At 37.8% G+C, this 25034-nt stretch overlaps 1 protein-coding gene across 1 annotated transcript in view; it reads left to right on the top strand.

Moving 5' to 3' along the window:
- Positions 1-25034, top strand: part of ASCC3 (activating signal cointegrator 1 complex subunit 3) — a 332257-nt gene that overhangs the window by 40723 nt on the left and 266500 nt on the right. The window lies entirely within an intron of this gene.

The following is a 25034-nucleotide window of genomic DNA, read 5'->3' as shown; positions in this document are numbered from 1 at the left end:
TTGGCTGAGTGCAAGGCAAATGCCCTACCTGCTGTGCTCTCGCTCCAGCCCAATGAATATGATGCTTAGTAGAAATATGGTAGGAAAAATAATCAATGGAATAGAATAAAATCGAGAAATGATTCTGAATGGACGGAAGTGATGGCACAGCGGGTAGGGCATTTGCCTTGCATGCGGCCAACCTGGGTTTGATTTTTCTGCCCCTCTCGGAGAGCCCAGCAAGCTACCAAGAGTATCCTGTCCACATGGCAGAGCTTGGCAAGCTACCCGTGGCGTATTCCATAAGCCAAAAAACAGTAACAACAAGTCTCACAAAGGAGATGTTACTGATGCCCGCTCGAGCAAATCAATCAACAGTGGGATGACAGTGACAGTGACAGTGATTCTGAATGTACTATTAAATATAATAAAAATGTTATTCTCAGTTAGAAAACATAAGATTATTAATAACTGGTATAGAGACATTTGGTTAACTTCTTGACAATAATTAAATTATATCATTAGTTGATATTAAATACTTTAATGGATGAAAATATAATTAAATGACAAATATGGCAGGAAATAATCTAATCTTAGAGTCAGGGAAGACTTTCTAAACAAATCCCCAACAGAAAACAATTTTTAAGTAGATGGAAAGACTTGGCAAGAAAAAGAAAGAAAAAATATTTGTACAGGTTAGTCTTGCGTTGAGACTAGCAAGAGAGTTCTAGGTTCTAGTAACGGCTTTCAAGAGAGTTTCCTTGGGGATGGTAGAGATACAGCAGTGAGTAAGGTGCTTGCCGTTCTTACGTGGTCGACCTGGGTTTGATCTCCACCACCACAGAGTTCCCCCAGTCTGCTAAGAATTCTCCCAATCTGCTAGGACTGGTCCCTGAGCACAGAGTCAGGAACAGGCCCTGAATGTGCACTCCCTGCCCCCACCCCCACCCCCAAAAAAGAGAGGTTCTTAGAATTTCAACAGTATTTTTGTTTTTGTTTTGTTTTTGTGGGCCAGTTCCAGTGGTGCTTGGGAGCTACTCCCAGTACGACTCTAGAGTATTGGGGTGGGAGTGTGGGGGATGACCATGTGGTACCGGGGGGTCAAACCAGGGACTCCCACATGCAAATCATGTACTACAACCTTTTGAGCCATCTTCCCTGGGCTCACAAAGTAATTATTATGCTTATGTTTGCATGCCTACAGTTAGGCATTAGGCATTATTTTAAGCTCTTTATCTCAGTCACTTTATTTAAGAAGTCAGTTTTACGAGATAGGCAGTAACTAAATTAAAAACTGCTAGATGCTATGATGTCAAATTTTCATATAGAATATAGAAGACTTTAGAAGAGTGGTTGATTTCAGGATTTATTTTAATAAATGAATCCTAAACTTTCTGGCCAGGAAGTAGTTCTGTATGCTTTTCTGCATTTGGTGCTTAGAATGTGACACTTTTTCTGTTGAGGAATCTTTGCCATTTAATTTTGTTAAAATATGGGGCATACCCAATAGTTGTGAGGACCAGTCAGTGATTAAGATAACAACTGTTTTTTGACTCTAATCCTGTATACCATATAGTTTCTTGCTTTAAAACTTGATTGGACTAGAGGATGGAGGGGCCATGCCTGGCTGTGCTCAGGGCTTATTCCTGGATTTTTGTTCAGGGACCATTTATGGCAGGGGACTATATGGGGTGCTGGGATTGAACCACAGTTGACCATATGCAAGGCAAGCACCTTACCTGCTGTACTATCTCTCTGGTCATGGGATTTATTCCTTTGTTTAATTTATAGGCCATACTTGAGGTGTTCAGGGCTTAATTCTCTATGCTCAAGAGTCTTGGGAAGGGGCCGGAGCGATAGCACAGCCGGTAGGGTGTTTGCCTTGCACGCGGCCGACCCGGGTTCGATCCCCGGCATCCCATATGGTCCTCCAAGCACCGCCAGGAGTAATTCCTGAGTGCAAAGCCAGGAGTAACCCCTGAGCATCGCTGGGTGTGACCCAAAAAGCAAAAAAAAAAAAAAAAGAGTCTTGGGAAGATCACATTTGGTTCTGTGGATTGAACTGGAATCGACCACATACAAGAAAAGCACTTTAACTCTTATACACTTTCCCAGCCCCTCGACATTTATTCTTGAGATTTATTTACTTTTAAAACTATTCCACCAGTACCTTTTAACCACCATAAGTGAAAAGTGAACATTTGCTTATATGAACATTTACTTACTACTATTTTCTTAATCAGGACCCATAGCTTATTGGTATTTAAGGTACATTTCCTGCTGCTGCTGTTTTATAGCCAGAATTGTAGCAATAGATTTAGAGCTACTGGAATTATAGAGTTAATGAAGTTTCAGCAGAAACTTGCTCCTGAGCAAGTTGTATTAGTAATAGCAGAATTGCCAAGTTCATGCTGTGTCCTTGGACATAACCAATTTCTTTAGAGAAGTATTTTTTGTATATGAAAAAATGCTGAGTTTTAGGAGGTTTTTGTTGCATTGAGTTTTGGTTTTTGTTGTATTAAGACACAAAGCATGGCATTGATAGAAATTCTGAGACTTGGTTTTTTCCTCTCTCCATAGACCTGCTATTTCTTTCTAGTATATGATCAAATTCTTTGAGAGGAGTATTAACTGACATGATTCTTTGAAGTTTCCCCCCCCCTATAAATTCGTGTCCTGTTCTGTCTCTTACTTGCTTATCTGTTCTTCACCAAGACCAAATTACTAAGTCCATATGAATGAACCTTGATTTTTTAATTTTTAAAATATTGCCATGAAGATTTCTGAAATGTGTGTATGCATATATACAGAGTATATAGTATAATGTTTAATGAGCTATAAACTTTTAGATGTTAAGTTTTATTACAGTATATATCTTATGGATCAGTAAATTAATCTTTATCTTGTCTTTATAGATGCTTCTCTCTTTATAGATGTTTCAAATAGTTCATAAAATAATGCTTAAAGACTGAGCCTGAAGTTATAAAATTAGTACTTTTCTTTTTTTAACGTACCACTAGTCAAAAGAAAATAGTTTATCATTTTTTTTTTGGCATACATTTTTTTAAAGTGAGTTCTGATTTTAGAAATCTTTGGTAAGACTTGATTAATGGACACATATTGGAGATATGTTAAAGTACATAAAGTATCTTTTGGTTTTATATTTATTGCTTGAAGAAGTGATCCTAATGTTAATATTGATAGTTATTGTGTAATCAGTTTTTTTAAAAATGGATTTTGAATTGTATTGATTTGATCATCATTTGCTTTTGTGCAGATGGAGCTCGAAGTTCTTGATAGCATTTGTGATTTGACATTTACTGTTAATGCTATCTCTTGTCTCTGCAGATGGTGTTCCTTGACCTATGCAAGTTCATTTCTGAATTTAACGCTGCTTCTGTCCTAAGAAGTAGGAGTTATTTGTTTAGGGTTGTTTTCTCAGGGAAGATGATATTTTAAAAGTCAGATTCAGTTACTTAGGATTGTCTTCTCAGAGAGTACAGTATTAATTTTTTTTATATATTATAAATAACCCATCTAATTTGGAGTGTTCTACTGGAATTTCAGTATTGAGGAATTAGGAGGTGTCCTAATCGAAAAATTAGACACCTCTTAATTCCTCAATTAGGAAAATAATAAAAGGGGAAGAAATAGAATACACTACCATGTAGCACTATCGTCCTGTTAATTGATTTGTTTGAGCGGGCACCAGTTATTTCTCCATTGTGAGACTTGTGGTTACAGTTTTTGGCACATCGAATACGCCACGGGTAGCTTGCCATGCTCTGCCGTGTGGGCAGGATACTCTCGGTAGCTTGCCGGGCTCTTTAAGAGGGATGGAGGAATCGAATCCTGGTCCGCCGCATGCAAGGCAAACGTCCTACCCGCTGTGCTGTCGCACCAGTGTAGCATGTAAAATCTTAGCATAGAACTGGACACATTGTGAGCGTGCAATTATTTTAATCATTCAATGACTGTCATCAATACTGTTATATATAATGCTAAGTTATATATCATATAAAAAAGTCATAAACATGTACTTGTTTTCATGGGTGTGTTTTGGACTTATGGTGGCAGTTAAATTTTCCTGAGTTTTGTTTTCTTTCTGCTCTGGAGGAGCTTCTACATGGTTCTGGGGCCATCAGGACCCAGAGCTTGGGAAGCTATGTGGTACCAAGAATTGAATTCGGATTCTGGGCAGGCTAGACACATGCACCATACTTATGAGCACTCTCCCTGCCTTTAAGTTATTGTGGTTTTTTTTTTTTTAGGTCTCTGGTTTGCATGTATTGGCATGAATCAACTGTCAACATATAGTTAATTGGATAGTTGTTTTGTGCTCTGTAGATCTACATGTCTTATACGTAGATTGCTTTTTATGATTTTGTCTCCAAAGATTCCAAAAATATGCTGCCTTGTCAATCTAAGAATCACAAATTTAATAATCCTAGGGAAAGGAGTTCAGATTATTTTGTCATGAATTTACTTGATGAATCCTGTTCCTTGTATTGCTATTTTGCCAAATATTGATTGATTGGCTTCTAGTGACCACAATATATTTTTATCTCTTTTTTAAAAAATTGGGGCTTTTTGTTTCGGTTACTGCTGTTTTTTACTTCATTATTTCTCATTAATACTGATTTTAAGATAAATCTTTAAGCCTAATAATATGGTATGTCAGGGCTTGAATATCTAATTTTTTATTGAAGAGACAAGATCTTTTCTTAGTATTTTCTCTCATAGTATGTAGCTTTCAGTATTTATGGTATTCTGCTATTTCTTATTTTAAGTTAATATTTTCTCAGAGAAGACATAAGTAGTGAAAGTGAACTGCTTTTTCTGTCTCTCCAAGGAAATGACATATTTTGGTCATATTTTCTTCAAGGTGAAAAGATTATTTTCTGTTATTTCTCTCAATTTTATGTGCTTAGAAGTTTTTAGATATTTCACATTATAGACACTATGACTGCAGATTTGACAAGCATATTTGCCAGTATATTTGTTTTGATTTTGCTACAGTATATTATGTTCCCCCCCTTTTTTTTAAAGTTTAGGCTACTCTTTAGGCATAATGTTTTATGAACAATCAGATATTTCCACTTATTTTTTTGTCAGAGTTATAAGAGATCTTTTAGTGTTTTATTTTTTTCAGTGCTACCCAATAATTTTTATAAAACTTTATATATAATTTATAATTTTGAAAGTATAATTACAAAAAATCTATGGTACCCATATACACAAAATATATGACCTAAGTCATCTAATCTCACTAATATCCTATATCTGCTCACATATATACATTTCAATAATATTTTTAATGTGCACATACATATACACACATATACTTTTAAGTGTTTTCTCATTATTTAATACTTTATTGGGGAGGTTATAATATTTGACCCTGTTATTTAATACTCATATGTATATTTTTGTTTCTTTTGGGGCCACACCCAGCAATGCTCAGGGACTTTTCCTGGTGCTCTGCTCAGTGATCACTCCTGAATGGTGCTTGGGAGACCATACAGGATGCTTGGGTCAAACCTGGGTTGACTGCACACAAGGCAATCACCCTTCCTGCTGTACTAAGTCTCCAAATCCCACCCCATGTTTGCATGACAACATTTTATTATATACTCATTTTGATAACTGCAGAGTTTATATTATATATTATTTCCTAGTTTGTAAAACTTATATTGTACTATTGAAAATTTAAGCTTTATGGAGTTTTTCCTTATCACAGTAGCATTAATAAAGACTCATTGCACATATTTGCTCCAACACATTTTTCCTTGGTGTGTCTCTATGAGTTAAAATTTTATGTTCAAAAGTACTGAGAAAACATTTTCTTGAAAGTATTGACCAGTGTATATTTTGACCTGCAGTATATGTGGGGCCCTGTTCATACAGCACTACTGGTCCTAAGTATTATACTTAAAAAACTTCGCTTCTATATTGGAATTTCTTCTTATTATATTTTTCTAAATTATATATATATATGTATATATAATCACTTGCTCTTTTCTTTTGAAAATTGCCAATATTTGTTTGATGAAGCTAATTTTCTAATGAGAGAATTTTAATCAAGATTTAAAACATTTTTTGCAGTCATTTTTAGTCTTTTTAGTCATTTTTATTCTTTTTGCAGTCATTTTAGTGGGCAGCATTCAAGTGGGCAAATGTATATATTTTCTCGTAATCATTCTTTGGTTTCATGCTTAGAAAGGACTGGCAGTGCTGTTGTTGTTTGCTTCTTTTTCTGTTGCTTGTTCATTTGGGGGCTACACCTGGCAGGGTTAGGGGAATTGAACCCAGGCCTACCTCATGCAAGGCAAATGCCACTGTACTGACTCTCTGGGCCACTCTTTTTGATGTTTCACTAAAGTGAGGTGATACTTTGTTGTTGTCTTTTGCATTTTCCTGATAGTAAGTGATGAAGAACCCTTTTTCAATATACCTGTTGGCATCTCTCTATCTCTTTTGAACAAATGTCTGTTTAGCTTTTTCCCTATTTTTTGATGGGATTGTTTGCTTTTGGTTAAGTTTTGCAAGTGCTTTATGTATCTTGGATGTTAACCCTTTGTCAGATGAGTGGTGAGCAAATGGTGAGCAAAAGACACCTCAGTCTGTAAGGTGTCTGTATTTTCTAGCCTTTGTTTCTCTTGTAGTGCATAAACCTTGAACATGGTATCATTTTCAAAACAAATTTATGTCAGTATAAAAATCTGGACATATTGCTAAAGAATCTTTCTATATGGAAGAAGGGTGACCCAAGAATTAGAACAACCTCTAATTTGTTTTAATGTATTAGAAGACAAATCTCTGTTCAGTCAAACTATCTTCACTTCAGAGCTCTTTAAATATAATCACCTATGGTGAGCTCTGGGATCTTTTATTGGTGATACAGATATACATGCTGAACAATCACTGTTGCAATTTGTAGAGGGTTGGATTTTGATTTTTAAGATAGGTTAGCAGTAATAGTATTTGAGGTTACCTGTCATCTTGTTACAAATGTGGAGGAAAAGTTACTGATAAGTTAAACTCTTAAGAGTTAAAAAATATTTTGTCTTAACTTTGTAGCAATAACTGTAAATAATTCACTCTTTTGGTTGGGGGTTTGGACCACACTCAGAGGTGCTCAGGGCTTAGTGCTGACTCTCTGTGTTCAGGGATCAGTTCTGGTGGTGATTGGTGATTGAACTTGGGCACGGCAGGTCTTTTGCCTCCTATGCTGTCTCTAGCCCTGCATACTGCTTTGCCTTTAATAGAGAAGTTACTCAGGAAAATATTTGTTCAGATTTCTTCCCTTTTTCTTCCTCTTCCTCATCTTCACCTTCTGCCATTTCCTTTACCATCCTTTCTCCCTTCTCCCACTTCATTAATTTTTTTCATGAATGTATTTACTCTGTTGTTTTTTCAAATACTTTTAGATTGGGGAGAGAAGAGGTAATTGGACAAAAGTTAATAGAGGGACTGGACACACTGTACAATGGATAGGGCACTTGCTTTGCAGGCAGCTAGGACCTGGCTTCCATTCCCGGCATCATTTATTACTCAGGAGTATTTCCTGAGTCCAGAGCCAGGAGTAATCCCTGAACATCACCAGTTGTGGCTCCCCGCAATAGTTAATTAAGTTATCCCCTTTAATTTTCTTTGTTAAGTCTCCTCTTCTCGAAATATTCATATGTATTATTAAATGGGGGAGAGGAATCTAAGGGTACAGGGAGCCTTGCAGGTTTAATCCCCAGCACCACTTCTGGTTCCGCTGAGCACTGTCAGGAGACACTCCTGAGTGTAGAGCTAGAGAAGAACCTGAGCACTGCTGAGTGTAACCCCTAAACCCTGAAATAAATAAAAGAGAAATTGATAATAAAGGTATGTTAATAATTGTTACAAATAATAATTTGTAAGAAGATGTATATACTAAGGAAAATCTAAATATATTGCTATGATAAAGAAATAAGGTAAATTCATTTTATTAAGATACAGTATACATTCCCCAGTAATATTAGAAACAGGTATATGGCATTTTGGATAATGTTTGTCAGCTTGTGAATGTTTTATTTAGAAAGCCTTTTGTTCATTTAATAATTGAAATATAAAAACTGGGCCAGAGAGATATTACAAGGGTTAAGGTGCTTGCCTTGCTTGAAGCTGATCTCATTTCAATCCCTGGCAGTGCATATGGTCTTCAGAGCTCAGCCAGACAGGACCTCTACACAAAGCCAGAGTAAATCCTGAGCATCACTATGTGTGATCTGAACCCTCTCTTACATAACATAATTTAGGCAGTTTTGTACATGTGCACATATATATGTTTATCCATGTATATATGTAATATATGTGGGTATATGTAAATAACTGTAAATTTGTTTTCTCTAAGTCAATTAGAGCCAGCATACTTTTTTTTTCTATTGATTCAAAGAAACTCAATTTGCCATGGACACGACAGTGTATAAAGTAAACTTTTGATTATTCCGTGGTACCTAGTTTTAACCTTACTGTGTTTTTAATTATGCAATATGGGAAAATAAATAGTATTTACTTTGCAAATGGTTTAATTAAGTTGTAAGTGACCTTGGTTTTTAGCTTTGTTGAATTGTGTTAGATTAAGTATCTGTAAATAATGTGCATTAGTTATTCTGAAAATATAATTTATCTAATTCACTACAGTGCAACAACAATTTGCGTAGCACATTTTTCTTGAGAGAAAAATAAATGTCAAATAAGTGGTGTCACAGTCCTCAGTTATTTTTGTTGTTATTTAAGACTTTATTTTAGAATATATGAATAATTAATAATTTTTATGCCTCCAACCAAAGTAAGAATAATTAACACTGTTATAAATAACATCTCAGCTTCATGTAATTATTCTAATACTCAGTTCCACATGAACTGCTAATTCTAAACCTTTTTCAGAGTTAATTCGCTTTTAACTTTTTCTGTTACCATGTCATATTCTTAGTTTTCTATATGTTTACCTCTCTCATTTCACATGCAGTCTAAAATTGCTTCACTACAAGAGAAATTCTATAAACTGAATAGTTTTTCTTCACCTGTCTTACTATAATACAGTATATACTGGCATATAATAGAAATATAGATAGACTTCTCAATTTTTAAACGCTTCATTCAAGGACCAGTGAGATAGAACAGGGGCAAGGAAGGCACTTGCCTTGCAAGTGGTTAACCCCACCACTCCTGGCACTGCATATCATTTTCTGAATCCGGCCACCAGTGACCCCTAGCACAGAGCCAGGAGAAATACTGAGCACCAGTGGTGTGCCTCAACCCCCTCCAGATGTATCTCTGGATACTAAAACTGGAAACATGGATTAAAATAGAAAATTTGAGTCTCAGAGTGCCTTTCTTGGATAGCACCAATATATCATGTAATTTTTAATCCTCTTATTATGCTTTGAATCCCAGCCATATTTTGTAAGAATTTATAAGTTATGCTCTTTTAATACCTAAACTTCATTATTTCAGCATCATAAAATACATCTCTGGAGCTTTCTTTTTCTGTTTTTAAAAGTGGTTCTGTAAGAAAGTGATGGTCTCTTTCATGAAAGCGTGATTACTAGTATATCTCTAAAACTGTCTGGCCTGTTACCTTTGTGGAGAGCAGATAATGATTACCAATTCGTATTTTCCAGTAATTGTTGATTTATTCAGATTTTCTGTTTTTTATCAAATCAGATTTGGCAGTTACTTATTTTTCTGTGAAATCATTTCATCTGAGTACTAAAACTCTCTGTTGTATAGTCTTTTATATCCCTCTTACAAATTTTTATATTAGGGCTAGAGATATAGTACAGGGGTTAAGGCATGTGCCTTGAAGGTCATGGACTCCTGGCCTGTGTATTTTCACCTGATCACTGGCATGAGTGATCCTTGAGCACAGAGCCAGGAGTAAACCCTTAGCTCTACCAGGTGTTATCCATCCTCTCCCAGTCACTCCCACCGCTGTCATCAAGAGAAGCAAAACCAAAAATTACTTACTTTAGTTTTTATTATGTGTTTCAAGAACTGTTACTCAGAAGCTGTCTCAGTGCATTCATTTATTTCACTGGTTCCCTTGTTTTTATCATGACTGGGGGGACAGGGGGTTACATTTGGGGATTTGCTTGGAGGTAACCGCCAGATTGTATATTCGCTAGGGTACACTCATTTTGATTGTGATGCTTGCACATGTGCTCGCTAGGGATCCAGCTGTCGTGCTCACACATGTGGGATGACTGGAAATGGCCGTGTGCACCAGAGACTTCAGGCAGCTGAGCTGCTGGGTCTCTCCTGGTGCCTGTAGCAGTACCAGGAATTGAGTCGGTGACCTCACATCTGTAAGGCAGGTTCTTCAGCCACTGAACCATCTCCTGGCCCCATCTTGTTTGACCCTTTTTCAAGAGCGGGGAGATTGTATTTCTGGGAAGTCCCTGTTGGGGTTTCTGGGATTTTCGCTGTTTCTTCATGTTGTTATGGGCTTTACTGTCAGGCGCTCCACCTTAGCTTGTGAGGGGCCGAAATTGAAGACGTGGGGCTATGATCTCTTTATTTTTTTATTTTTTTTTTTTTTTATCGCTCCGGCCCCCTAAAATTTTTTTTTTTTAATTTATTTATTTTTAATTAGAGAATCACCGTGAGGGTACAGTTACAGATTTATACACTTTTGTGCTTATATTTCCCTCATACAAAGTTCGGGAACCCATCCCTTCACCAGTGCCCATTTTCCACCACCCGTAAACCCAGTGTCCCTCCCACCCTCCCCAATCCCATCTCCCCCCCACCCCACCCTGCCACTGTGGCAAGGCATTCCCTTCTGTTTTCTCTCTCTAATTAGCTGTTGTGGTTTGCAATAAAGGTGTTGAGTGGCCGCTGTGCTCAGTCTCTAGCCCTCATTCAGCCCGCAACTCTCTTCCCCCACATGGCCTTCGACTACAATGTAGTTGGTGATCGCTTCTCTGAGTTGACCTTTCCCCGGAACGTGAGGCCAGCCTCGAAGCCATGGAGTCAACCTCCTGGTACTTATTTCTACAGTTCTTGGGTGTTAGTCTCCCACTCTGTTATTCTATATACCATAGATGAGTGCAATCTTTCTATGTCTGTCTCTCTCTATCTGACTCATTTCACTCAGCATGAAACTTTTCATGCCCATCCACTTAACTACAAAATTCTTGACCTCCTTTTTTCTAACAGCTGCATAGTATTCCATTGTATAGATGTACCAAAGTTTCCTCAACCAGTCATCCGTTCTGGGGCATTCGGGTTTTTTCCAGATTCTGGCTATTGTAAACAGTGCTGCGATGAACATACATGTGCAGATGTTGTTTCGATTGTACTTTTTTGCCTCTCTGGGATATATTCCCAGCAGTTATGATCTCTTTAAAAAGGACTTTTTGTTCCGCTTGATGTGTTCACTGATAGTGTTTTTGAAATTAGCATGGGATAGGCTAATTAACAATTAGCATATAGTGACTAAGATGACCTGGGTATCTTAAGAGGAATAGGTTATACGGATTGTGACCAAGGCACATTGCATGGAATGGGAGAAATAACTGTGGCCACTTACAGAAATAGGCCACGCCCGCTTTTGAGACCACACCCCCTGATGAGAGGACACGCCCCTAACCTGGAGAAGAGGGAGGGGTTCAGGGCCTGTTGGCAAGATGGCTCAGAGGTGCCAGGCGGGACTGGGGGCTTCCGAGCGGGCCCCCCGACCGCGGCAGGGGACGAGGGGAGGGCGGGGTCTCCAAAGGGAAATCCCAATTACCTGGAGGAGAGGGAGGGGTCAGGGCCTGTTGGCGAGATGGCTCAGAGGTGCCAGGCGGGGCTGGGGGATGCTCTGATTTTCAAAGAACGAGGCTGATTTTGTTCTTCCCCCTCCTTTATTGTTGGTTGACTCGGTTCACAAGTGTGCTAGACTGTAGTTCTCACTGGGATCAGTATTGGGTTGCAGTGCTTGCACACTCAGCCACAGTGCTCCCTGAGGTGCCCTTTCTCAGCTGTGCTCGCACATTCTGGTTTTACTGCTCGCCACGGTGCTCAGGCAGGTGCTCTCCAGGACGCAACCTTCTGGCTTTAGTGCTCACATTATGTTTTTGAAATGGTGCTCCCTGCATTGTTTTCCTTTTAGTTGAATGTTTCCACAACCCCACCACACCCCAGATGTGATTTGACCAGAATTTCCTCTTGGTGCCAGAGGTCCTGGAGGGCAGAGCTGCCAGGATCACACTCAGCACATATGGTGGCACCAGGCATTGAACCCTCAACCTTATGCTTCAAAAGCAGGCTTTCTAAGTCACTGATAATGTCTCTGGTTCCCTGATTTTGTCACTCTTGGCTGTATTTTTATTTCCACATTCTGAGTTTTATTCATATAGTAGTAGTAGTTTTAATATTGTCTAGTACAGTTTTCTTGTCTTCAGAGGCATAATGAGGTTGGCCGAGTGTGATGATCTAGTTATACCCAGTTATATAGAAGTGTTTGTCAAAATTGATCTTTTCTTTATAAATTAGAAACAGAATTTATCTTCTTGTTGCTGTGATGACCAACACTTGTACATACCTGCTCGTGGTTCACCAACATTACCTGCTTTGTTGTGGGTCCCAAGCAGCAGTGACTCAGTAGCATTCTCAGCACATTAGGGTGCTACCAAGGATTGAACTCTAGACGTCATGTTTGCAGGGCAGGTGCTCTATCATAGAACTATCCTCAGCCCCTTTAAATTATTTTAATCTGAAACAAGAGAGAGAGCTCAATGGGGTGAAAAGCATGCAAGGAGGCCCGAGCTTGATCTCTGACTCTGTATGGTTTCCTGAGCACCTCAAAGGAACAGTCTGTGAGCACTGAATCAGGAGTATCCTCTGACTACCACTGGGTAGTCAGAACCAAAAAGAAAATTTATTTTTTCAAAAATTATTGATAATTTTTGCCACGTTTAAAAATATAAAAGTAGTTCTAATGGTGTTTATTGTATCTGAAAATATAAATAGCTCGTAATGAGAAATTGCAAAAGAGATGCATGTTTTATGAATTGGTGGTTAATGATAGTAGAACAGTCCCATATTGATCACTAGTGGTTTCTTTTCATTTTCTATTCATTTTTATCACAAAGACTTAAACATCTTTTACTTAAGTGTTGTTTTTTTAACCTCTAAGTAGATTAATTACTCAAATTTAAAAAAGATATCAAGGATGTCATGACCTTGTTGTATAACAGTTTTATTTTGAGCTTTCTACTATCTTTTAGAAAATATATTTTTTGAAAGAACAGGCTTAAGGTTATGGAAAAAATGTTAAGTCAGAGAAAAAATATTAAGCAGTGAGTCTAGAGGGAATATAGCATAAGTTTTTTGTTTTATAAGTTCCTTTTGTTTTATAAGTTCCTTTCATGGAAACCTGTACTTACTGATTTCTTTGAGCTTCATTCCACTATTTATTTCAGTCTTTGTCACATTGGTCCATGTTACTTTCCTCTGAAGTGAACCTGGAGTTGCATTGTTTTTTTTGGGTGACTGTCAGACTTAGTGTGAGATTTAGTTTCCTCTTATGCTGGAGTTGTGCTTCTGCCCTCCCCATTCATCCCTGCTGTAGATTCTTGGCAGCAGTTTGCCAGGTTTCATCTCTTTTCAGCCCTTCCTTGTGAACAGGAGTGTTTCCCTGTTGTCCTGCTTTGCTGCTTCACAGGCACACCCCTCCCTGGGTCAACTACACCTATGGCTAGTTTCAGCATTGCAGGGCACTCTCAGTATCCAGTATCCCACAGGGGCCCAACTCCCGACCTTGCTGCCTGGAAATGGGGTCCATCTGGTCACTTTAGCGCCATATACCATTTTGCTTTTTTAATTTTTGGCTTAGTTTTTCTAATCTGTAAAGGTACTGATTTTGTTTTTTAGTTTGAAGTGTTTATTTATTTATTTATTTATTTTTGGTTTTTGGGTCACACCTGGCGATGCACAGGGGTTACTCCTGGCTCTGCACTCAGGAATTACTCCTGGCGGTGCTCAGGGGACCATATGGGATGCTGGGATTCGAACCCGGGTCGGCCACGTGCAAGGCAAACACCCTACCCGCTATGCTATCAGTTTGAAGTGTTCTTTAAGCCCCAGTTTGAAGTGTTCTTTAAGCATTTCTCTTTTCTGTGGTATCAGAGGGTGGTGCATTAAAGTAAAAATCTCCTGCTATCTTTTTGTCTTCATCTTACTAATAATCATAACTGATTATCTTACTGATAACCATCTTAATCATTTTTGTTTGTTTGAGGGGTTATGTTGGAGGGACATTCCTTCCTGTCCTCAGGATTTACTCCTGGCTCTTTGCTCAGCGAATATCCCAATAGGGCTCGGGGGACGATGTGGGGTTCCAGGGATTGAATTTGGTCAGCCACTTGAAAGACCAGAGCCCTATCCGTTGTACTATCTCTGACTCTAATACTTATTCTTTCCGGTATTGAGCATAGAAGGAAAAGCATATTTTCTCCCCAATGGGAAATAAAGTACTTTTCTTTAAAGAATCATTGTATGTTTATTATGACAAACTGCTACAAAGCTTACTTGGGGCGGGGGGGGGTGGTGGATCACAAATGGCAATGCTGGGGGTTACTCGTGGCTCTGTGCTTAGGAGTCACTCCTAGCTCTGTTCAGATGGGTTCTGGGGATTGAACCAGAGTCATCCACATGCATGATAAGCACTTAACTCTTCTACCATCCGCTCAGGCCCAGTTAGTTTTAAGTGTTCTGAGGTTTTAGTGGTGTAACTAATTGCAGTGTATACAATGTGCTTGCCAGTTGGTTGTTAAAATTGCTGACCAGTAGACATTTATCTTTCCACTTAGGCTTAAAATGGGAATGTTGGAACCAGAGAGACTGTACAGGTTTAAGGTGATAGCCTTGCACATAGCCTGCTTAGAATATCCCTTGAACCACGTATGGTCTGATCTGTGCCAGGAGTATTGATCCATGAGCACAGACAAGTAGTAACTGCTGATCATAGCCAAGAATGGCCCAGTAGACAAACTAAATTGAAATGCCAACTTTGCGGAATAAAATAGAAAATTTATATATAAATACATAATCTTAAAAAAATTAAAAACATTTTTGTGAGTATGAAGGGGGATAACTCCCATACGGTGCCCAGGGGCCTCTGGGGGACACTCCCTGCAGTACTCAACCCAGCTATGTGGGCCAGAGATTTTAGTCTTCAGGGCTGTTGATGCGATGCTGCTCAGGTCCAGTGATTTTGGCACTGTCCCCACTGGTGCATGCCAGGAATTGAACTTGCGACCTGAGTATGAAAGGTATGTACTTCAGCGCTTTCAGCTCTCTGTTGACCCAGATTCTTTTTTAAAAACAACTATAGCCTATAATATTTTTGTGATTTTTTTAATGAAAGGAAAAGGAAACAAAAACTCATTTATATTATTAAGCCACTTTGATATTTTCCTTTTAACACTTTCGCTAGTTTTATATGATTTCATAACTTTGTTGTGTGAGTATTTTACATGTCAACTGAAACTCAGAAAGTGATGTTGATAAATTTGTGGGGATTGAATTTCTCTCTAGAAAGTTTTTTTTTTCTCTCTAGAAAGTTTGGTTCCTTTCAAATCCCCCAAGCAGACATTTCTTGTTTAATGTTATTTTTACTATCTATGCCATAAAGAAAGAGCTCAACATTATTACTTGCATATTGCCTGTCTACTAAATGTGTGTATGAGGAGGTACAAGTATTTTGTATAATAATTGTTCAATTGTGTTTATATACAAAGAAAGAAAGCTTATCTGAAAAGTAATGAAAGCCTGCCATAGGCACCCTGCTTGCTTCCTCTCCACCTCTGTTAAGTAGTTTCAATTAGCTATTGGGTTAAATAATTTGCTTACTGGGAATTAGGAATGTAGCTCAGTAGAACACTTTCTTTGGATGCATGTGAGTCTCTGTTTGAGCCCCAGTACCACAAATAAGTGAACAATTAACTTTGGAGCTTAAACTGTAAAGTTTAATTTTTAAAAAAGTTTTTAAAAGTTTAATGCTTAAACTGTAAAAAATATTTTATCACTATTATGAAAAATACTTCTAATGTTACAAAAATTTCAAAATTTTTCAGTGATAAGATTTTTTTTTTTTTACAAAATTGAAATAGTGATGTCAATTCTTAGGAGAACACACAATTCTCATATAGTAATTTTGTGTTTGTAAGAAATTTTTATCTGAAAAATACTATTTGATAGAGGAAATAAAAGTTTAAATTGAACAGTCTTTGTATGTGTATTTTTGAGGGTTTGTGCTTACTGTAGGCGGGCTGGACGGGTGTCACTTCTGGCAGTGCTTTGAGAAACAGGTCAGACATGAGCTTTCAGTATGCTAAAGCCGGATGCACACAGCGTGCTCACCTCTAACCCTAATGGTCTACTTCCTTATTCTTTCTATTAATTTTCAGCATTTATCTGAATTTATTGCATTTGTGATAAGGGAAAACTTTGTACAGTTTTAATGTTTGTTCCAAATATGGCAAATGTATAAAGAAGCACCCATTATTTACTTGTTTTCTATATTAATAGACAAAAAATAAAGAAGGGGCAAATAAGAAAGAATCTGACTTGTATTATTTAAAAGTAAAATCTTTTCTCATTAATGTGTGTTTTTATCAAAAAAAAGTAAAATTGGGGAAACTATTAGTAATATTCTTTCAGTTTTTCTTTATACGGGATTTATTTTCATATTTATGGATATGATACTACATCAGAAGGCAGTATTTAATAAAATAGGAAATGCATAACTGCAAATATTTGGAAATAATCAAGATATATTCCAATAGGGAAATGGGTAAAAAAGATAGACCCATATAATGAAATATTACACGGTGGTAAAAGAAAATTATCTTTTGCAGAGTTTGTTAGGAAGGGATAGAGGGGGAAAAACATGATGAGAATTGCATTTCATGTAATTTAGTTGCTACCTTGAAAAGGGATTGGGGTGTTTGGGATTGATGTGGAGAGACACTTAAAAAAACTGTTGTAGTGTGCGTAGTAAATGTTTGAGAGCTTCAAATGGACAAGGAGAAAGATTTAGAAATCTGTTTAGTAGTTGAGATCAAGAGGAGCTGCTATTGAACTGGATGACAGATATGGTTGGGTGTGGTGGTAAGGTGGTAAGAATGCATTTTAAGGCTTTTGACATGTTTAATTGGAAGGATGACAACATTACTCATGGAAATGAAGACCACTTACAAAATTATGAAAAGAGAGTGGAGAACTCTGAGATAGCTTTGGACATGTGAAATGTTTGAAAGACCAGCCCAGAGCAGTAGTACAGTGGGTAGGACACTTGCCTTGCATGTTGCCGACCTGGTTCGATCCCCGGCATCCTGTATAGTCCCCTGAGAACCACCAGGAGCAGTTCCTGACTGCAGAGCCAAGAGTAACCCCTGAGCATTGCCAGGTGTGACCTTAAAAAAGCCAAATTCAGGGGCTGGAGCGAGAGCACAGCGGGTAGGGCATTTGCCTTGCATGCAGCTGACTCAGGTTCAATTCCCAGCATCCCATATGGTCCTTTGAGCATGGCCAGGAGTAAGTCCTGAGTGCAGAGCCAGGAGTAACCCCTGTGCATTGCCAGGTATGACCCAGAAAGCAAAAAAAAAAAAAAGCCAAATTTAAAAAGAAAAAAAAATTTTTTTTGAAGAGACCTTAAGACCTCCAAGTGGAGATAACTGGGCACTTATAGGATGCTGAGAGGGATATGTAAATATAAGTATTTGAGTCTGTTTGTTGTGCTAATGGAACCTGGTGGCTTAGATATGAACAGCTAAGAAAGGATAAGGAATGAAAACGAAAGCTTAAGATTCTGACTTAAAGCTTAAGGAAAGTCAATATTTATGTTCAAAGTGAACCTGAAGAGGGAGAAGAAATAAGATGGCTACTGAAGAAGAGGGGTATATATCAGAAGAGTGATATGTCAAGGAGATGAAGTGTTTTAAGAAGGATAAGAAGTATTTTTCATTGTGGGATGATGTATGGGGATTGATGAAGGAAAATGAGATTGCAGTAAAATGTATTATCTTAATCAAATCTGTGAATGAATATCCTTATAAAGTGTAATAATAGAAATGTTTGCATAAATTTAACTTGCTTTTTCGTTTTCTGCACTTCAATTTTTTACATTGTAATCTTCTTTAAAGTATATGTCAGAATTGGTTCAATTAATGCAGCATGCTTGGAAATGCTAATGGCAGCTGTTTGAGATACTACATTAGTACTAATATGATAATTTTCCCCCTAGACTTTATTTTATTTTTATTCATACTGAGCGTGCAGAGCCATTTCCCTACCCTTTCAGACTTTTCTTTAGGAATTTGTGGGACCATTTCTTTCCATCTGGTACAACTTTACAGTCATTTTTAAAATCTAAGGTTTTATATTTGTATGTTAATTCTCCGAAGGTCTTGCCATTTTATATTAGGGTTTTAGAACATTAAAATTCTTGATTCTAAGGACTGAAGAGACAGTGCATTCTATAGGTAGGGCATTCGCCTTGCATGTGGCCAATTCGATTCCTCCCTTCCTCTCGGAGAGCCCGGCAAGCTACCGAGAGTATCCCGCCTGCACAGCAGAGCCTGGCAAGCTACCCGTGGCATATTTGATATGCCAAAAATTTCTGGCAGAAATTTCTCTGGACTTAGTTACTAAAATACTAAAATACAGAAATCCAAAACCTCATGTCTCTGAGACCTCATGTGTCTTAATTCTCAGCAATGGAAAACATTTTATCAAATGCTTCCTTTTCAACAGGTCTGACTTTGAAGCAGGGAGCTCCAAACAATAATAGTGAATTTTTTGTTGAAATATTGAATGTAACTAACGTAAAGAGAAAGTAAAGTGAAATTTATCAGCTACACAGGTGGGGTGGGGGGTGGGGGGACGTATACTGTTATTCTTGGTGGTGGGATATGTGCACTGGTGAAGGGATGGGTGTTCGAGCATTGTATAACTGAGACTTAACCTTGAAAGCTTTGTAACTTTACACATGATGATTCAATAAAAAAATTTTTTAAAAAATCCCAAAAAACTACAAATTGAGCTCCATATGACCCAGGAATATTACTTCTGGGAGTATATCCTGGAGATTCAGAAAAAAAAAAACCAGTAACAACAAGTCTCATAATGGAGATGTCACTGGTGCCTGCTTGAGCAAATCGGTGAACAACGGGAAGACAGTGCTACAGTGCTACCTGACACCGCATTTGCTCCCTAAGCCTGTCAGGAGTAATTCATGAGTGCAGAGCCAGAGTAACTTTTGAGCATTTCCCGGTGTGGTGCCAAAAACAGAACAAAATTTTTGATTCTATTGGCCACCATATTAAATCCTAATAAATGTAACTTGGTACATTTAGTTTATATACCAGTGGTAAGATTTTTAACTATAGTGTACCATCGCTAATAGTTGAAGAGCCACTTTAGCAGTGGATCTTATTATTGAGATTAATCTCCAACTCTGCTTGACCACATTGGAATCCAACAGGATACTCCATTCACTTCAAGATTCTCTGTTTACTAAGCACTGTGACTACTTTTCACAATGCCCAGTTGATACTTGATAAGGACAACGGCTGGTCCATCTTGGAAAAAGGATTTTTTGAATTCCAGATAAATTACTTCTAAATTTTAATTATTTCATTTGGAATGAATGAAAACAAAAGAGGACTGACAAACCTCTTAGAAATATTGAAATAGTATTTGTTTAAGGCCTATCTCAGTGATTACTTTTTTATTAAATATTTTTGATTAAATTTGAAAAGCATGATTAAGGCATATTTAGATAATTATAATTCTGTTTTTATTTGGAAATAATACCTGTAAATCTTTGAGTAAACTCACAATCTAAATATATTTGTCATATTTGTTCAGATAAACTTTCATCAAGTCTGTAAACTCCAGCTTGAGAACATACTTATAGTTTTTATTTGGGAGCATACTATTTCTTTTTTAAAAACTGAGTTTTTGTAGATTTACAGAATTTTTCATCAAATACTATCTAAATACTTACCATTACCTTATATTTTTCTTTTGTGATGATACTATATCTGTGATTCACTTGATTCTATGTTGGGACTATAGTGTCCACTATAACATCATTCCTGTTGGAATTAAAATAATACAGTTAAGACTACAGAAGAGTAGTGATTATGTTTTCTGAGAGATTAACAAACTACAGCCATCTGTTAAAAGTCTTGCAAGAAACAATAACATGATATGGTTTAGTTAGTGCATGTTCTGAAATAATTTTTGGCATATCAGGATCATGAACTATTGGTTTATTTTTTGCTTCTGTTATTTTTGATAAGAATTGCTTTGCTTATATAATGGGGGAAGAAAATTTGACATAATAACAGTAGGAAACATTGCTTATTGATAATTACCTTACTAAATAAGGCTGTAACATCCATCAGGAAAAAGATGCTATTTGTCTGCATATACTATGTCTCTTTAAATATCATACCCATAGTTTGTAGCCAGTATAGTGGAATTTTCCTTTTCATGTTATTAAGAGTGGTTTTTTTTTTTTTAAAAAAAAATTGTAATTGATGTCTGTTTCTGCTAACTTTCTCTTGCTCTTTTTCAACTGGTAGCTTTTGGAGTTTGTGTTAGCACTTACAGTAGTGATCCAGACAGCTGTACCTTTGCAAACAGTCATTCTCAGGGCCAAATTAGTTTGTAGTGCAAATCTTGAATAAAAACTGCACCTGCTTTCTATGTGGATGAAAATGGCAAATGTTAGGGAAAGCATAATTTGGGATTGCTTTAAATCTGATGGCAGCTGATCTCAAATTCTGCAGGGGATTCTTCATCCTGAAGGTGAGGAAACCCTGCTATTCAGAGCCAAACAGCATTCTTGTCTATTTTGCTAGGTCTTAGGTGTGTTATTTTAAAAAATAATAATGAGCTCTGTGTGCTGTGGTCTTGTGTCTGTGATTTAACACTAAACACCTTTTTTTATATTGGGGATTTCCTAAAATTATGTTTTGATTAAAGAATCTTCACTGGGAATCTCTTAAAGATTTATTTGTGAGCATTATTTTATATTTAGTAATCTTGAGCAGCTAAGAGTATGTGTAAGGGTAACTACCATTGTAAACTGTATTTTTAGGAAAGAAGTGGTCTCAATTTTAGAAACCATTAACAGAAAGCTGATAGGATATGAAGAACATTGCTCACTTTTTAAAATGTAGAGTCCTTCCTCCCTCCCTCCCTCCCTCCCTCCCTCCCTCCCTCCCTCCCTCCCTTCCTCCCTTCCTTCCTTCCTTCCTTCCTTCCTTCCTTCCTTCCTTCCTTCCTTCCTTCCTTCCTTCCTTCCTTCCTTCCTTCCTTCCTTCCTAAAGCACAGTGATGTGGGGGAAGGTACCCCATCCAAGATTAAATGTGGCTTTTGATCTCTTTTGAGATTTATTTATGAGTCTCTGAAGCAAGACTGGTAGAAGAGCTTACATGGTAGCGCTACAGTTGGTTCATGGGGGTAACTGCCGGTGCTTCCAGGAGTTGTGGGGGTTAAGGGGGGCACACCCAACTTTGCTTATGGTTTAAACCTGGTTCTGCACTCAAGAATCACTCCTGGTGATGTTCAGGAGGACCATATGAGGTGCTGGGGATCAAACCCAGGTCATCAATGTGCAAGGCAAGTGCCTTATTTGTTTTCAGGCCCTGTGTTTGGGTTGTGGGTAGGCATTTGCCTTTGACTCGGACAACCTGGGTTTGATTCCTCCGTCCCTCTTGGAGAGCCCAGCAAGCTACCGGGAGTATGTCACCCGCACGGCAGAGCCTGGCAAGCTACCCGTGGCATATTCGATATGCCAAAAACAGTAACAACAAGTCTCACGATGGAGACGTTACTGGTGCCCGCTTGAGCAGATCGATGAACAATGGGACGTTACTGGTGCTCGAGCAAGATGAGCAACGGGATGACAGTGACAGTGACAGTATGAATTTTAGAACTGATTTTTAAGTGATATGCATTGTAACTGAGTGTCTCTACTTCTAGGACTTATTGCTATAATTTTGCAAAATTATTTTAGTGCAGACAATTCCTTCAGCCCTACCTTTCAAGTCTTTAAGTTCTGATATCCTCCAGGCAGGCACCTCCAGAGGAGCCCTGGGATAAAAGTAGTTTTGACAGAATCCCCTTGACTTCTTTTCCAAATCCAGGTGTTAAATTCAATTAGTTTCAGGATTATTCTGAAAAAAAAAATTATGATCCAGGGCATAAATTGTACCACAAAGGAAGAATTCATTGAATTTGTGAAGCCTTGGATGGAAACTGCAGAGGTCAATGTGGATATTTCTTCTCACCCGAGCAGGCTTTCTTTGGGCTTTCTGTTTTGTTCAGTTCTCTCCTGCATTCTTGTTATTGCTAGCCTCCTGAGCAGAAGCTGCTGGCGGAACATGAGTCTCTGTACCTGGCTGCAAATAGGCAAGAGTGGTCTTTATGCCTTGATGATTTGGAAGAAGAGACCGAAGGAGCAATTGTGGAATTGTGGTTTTAAATGTCATAGAAGCCACCTTTCTTTTTTTTTTGCTTTTTGGGTCACACCCGGTATTGCACAGGGGTTACTCCTGGCTCTTCATTCAGGAATTACTACTGTCGGTGCTCAGGGGACTATATGGGATGCTGGGATTCGAACCCAGGTCGGCCGCATGCAAGGCAAACGCCCTACCTGCTGTGCTAATCGCTCCAGCCCGAAGCCACCTTTCTTACTGAGCTTTTGTATATTATCTTGAATAGCTGTTCCTTAATTTGTTGTAGGTCATTAGGAACATTTCCAATGTGTAAAATGGTGGGTTTTTGTTTATAATTTCCCTGATTTCATTGCAGAATAGGCTTAATGGCTCCTTTTGCTCTTTTTTCACAGATTGATCTTCTGTATTTTTTTGATTTTGGATTTGAGAATTGAACTAATTCAATTTTCAGCTACTTGAGCTAAATGTAGAGCTGACTGATTTGGACGGGGGTAAATAGATCATAAATATTGTCAGCCTAATTTATTTTTGCCATTTGAGCTGCATGTAACCTGAAGTACCAGATTATTTATCAGAATATAAAGGGCATCTTCTTTCTGTTTCATAGATATATTGTACTTCTTGGGGCAGAAGATATATGCTTCAAAATTTAGTTCAGATTGCCAAATACCACTCTCTAAGGAATGTTCTAGTGTTTGACATTTGGAATCTCCAGCAATGTTTGACACTGCTTTTTCCCCTATAGCTTCACTAACAAATTTTTTTAAACTTTTTCATTTTTTGTGCTAGCATGCTAAATAAAAACCAGTGTAATATAATGGTCCCCCCCGCCCCTGGGGGCATGGTGAAGGGACACACCCAGCTGTGCTCAGGGCTTATTCCTGGCTCTGGGCTGAGGGATCACTCCGGGGACTACATAGGGTGCCGGACAATCAGAGAATCTGAACTCAGGTTGACCACTTGTGGACATGTGCAAGGCAAATGCCCTATTCACTGTACTGTCTTTCCAGCCCAGTTGATAAAAATGAGGCTAGAGGGGACGTTGAATGTAATATTTTATTTAAGTGATACCCTTTTATGAATTTTTCAGTTTTTCTGACTATATTATGAGAGATGAATCACTTGTAGATTTATTTGATAATAAATATAACTAGAATAAAGGCTAAGTCTTGGTTAGACTATTATAGTTGAAATTTGATGATGGTTGCAAATATCAAGTGTATTAGAGATGTAGGGAGAAAAGCTTGTATATGTAATGATACTGTTACTTTAGTTATGGCTGCACTATTCATGCTTGATTTATTAAAACTGCAATCCTTCATTGTAATTAACTTTGATTTTTTAAAAATTTGAACCAGCATGGTTTATAGTACTGTTTGTTAGTGATGGGGTTTTAAAACTTAAGCTGGGGCGGGGGTGGAACATGGTGTGATAGGTATTGGAGAGAAGATGACATGGGTGGTGGGACTGGAGTTGGAGTGTGATATGCCTGCAACTCTATTATGAACGACTTTGCAAATCATGGTGCCTTGATTATTTATTAAATAAATAAATAAATGCTAGAGTTTCATGCATACAACATTCCATAATCACACCCTCCACCAGAGGTTCTACTTCCCTCCACTATTGTCTCAGGCTAGCCTCCCAACACCCCCCCACTTGCCATCTACCCTCACCACCCAAGCTCAATTTTTCTTAAATCTAGAAATAGTAATATTTTATGAATGTATTTTTGGAAAGCTTTGGTTATATCTAATCATTAAAGTGCTTAATGTTGTAGCTGGCTCTATAGCAAGTCTTCAGTAGATATTGTGTGAGACATTTAGAATTGATGGGACAAAATCACTTTGTTTTATTGTTGCTTGTGGCTACTCCTGTGGGGTCATGGCTGGTGTTGCTCAGGATCAGAGCCTTTACGGGGCAGTGCATCACACTACCAGGGACCGTTCCCAGTCATGCCAAGACACGATGCCATGGCTGGGGTTGAGCCTACGGTCTCACATACAAAAGTCATGTTTTCTACATATGAATCACATCCCAGGCTCTAACAGTCACCCATAGTGATTTATTTTGTTTCTCTTATTGGTGTTGACTGTGGGTAAAATGTTAGTAAAATGAACAGCAAGAAGAAATACCAAGGATTTAATGTTTCACAGATGCCACATAATCCTATAGTGTTAATTAATCTGTGAGAACAAAAATTGGAAAGCAATTAGAATTTTGTTAACATAAAATCCTCACATGCAAAACTAAAGTACAACATTTACTGGATGGCAAGGAAATATATAACCCTGACCCATACTTAAGGAAGTCTGAAAACTTTCTGGATTTGTTATTTTACAAATTTATATCATTGGAAGACTGAATCCAATACTGTTCTCTGACTATGGAACCAACTGAATCATTGGCAAGAACTGTAAAGAGCAGAGTAGGATGTGCATGGGAAGACATGCACTTTCAAAAAGGGAACTTTTTGAAATTGCATAAAGCCTTTGCAGTACAATATTTTTAATTTTAAATTTATTAAGCATTTAAAACATCTATTCTAATTTTTTAAA

Source organism: Sorex araneus, chromosome 4 (assembly GCF_027595985.1).
Source record: "Sorex araneus isolate mSorAra2 chromosome 4, mSorAra2.pri, whole genome shotgun sequence".
Classification (NCBI taxonomy): domain Eukaryota; kingdom Metazoa; phylum Chordata; class Mammalia; order Eulipotyphla; family Soricidae; genus Sorex; species Sorex araneus.
This window is presented reverse-complemented; position numbering and strand designations above follow the sequence as displayed.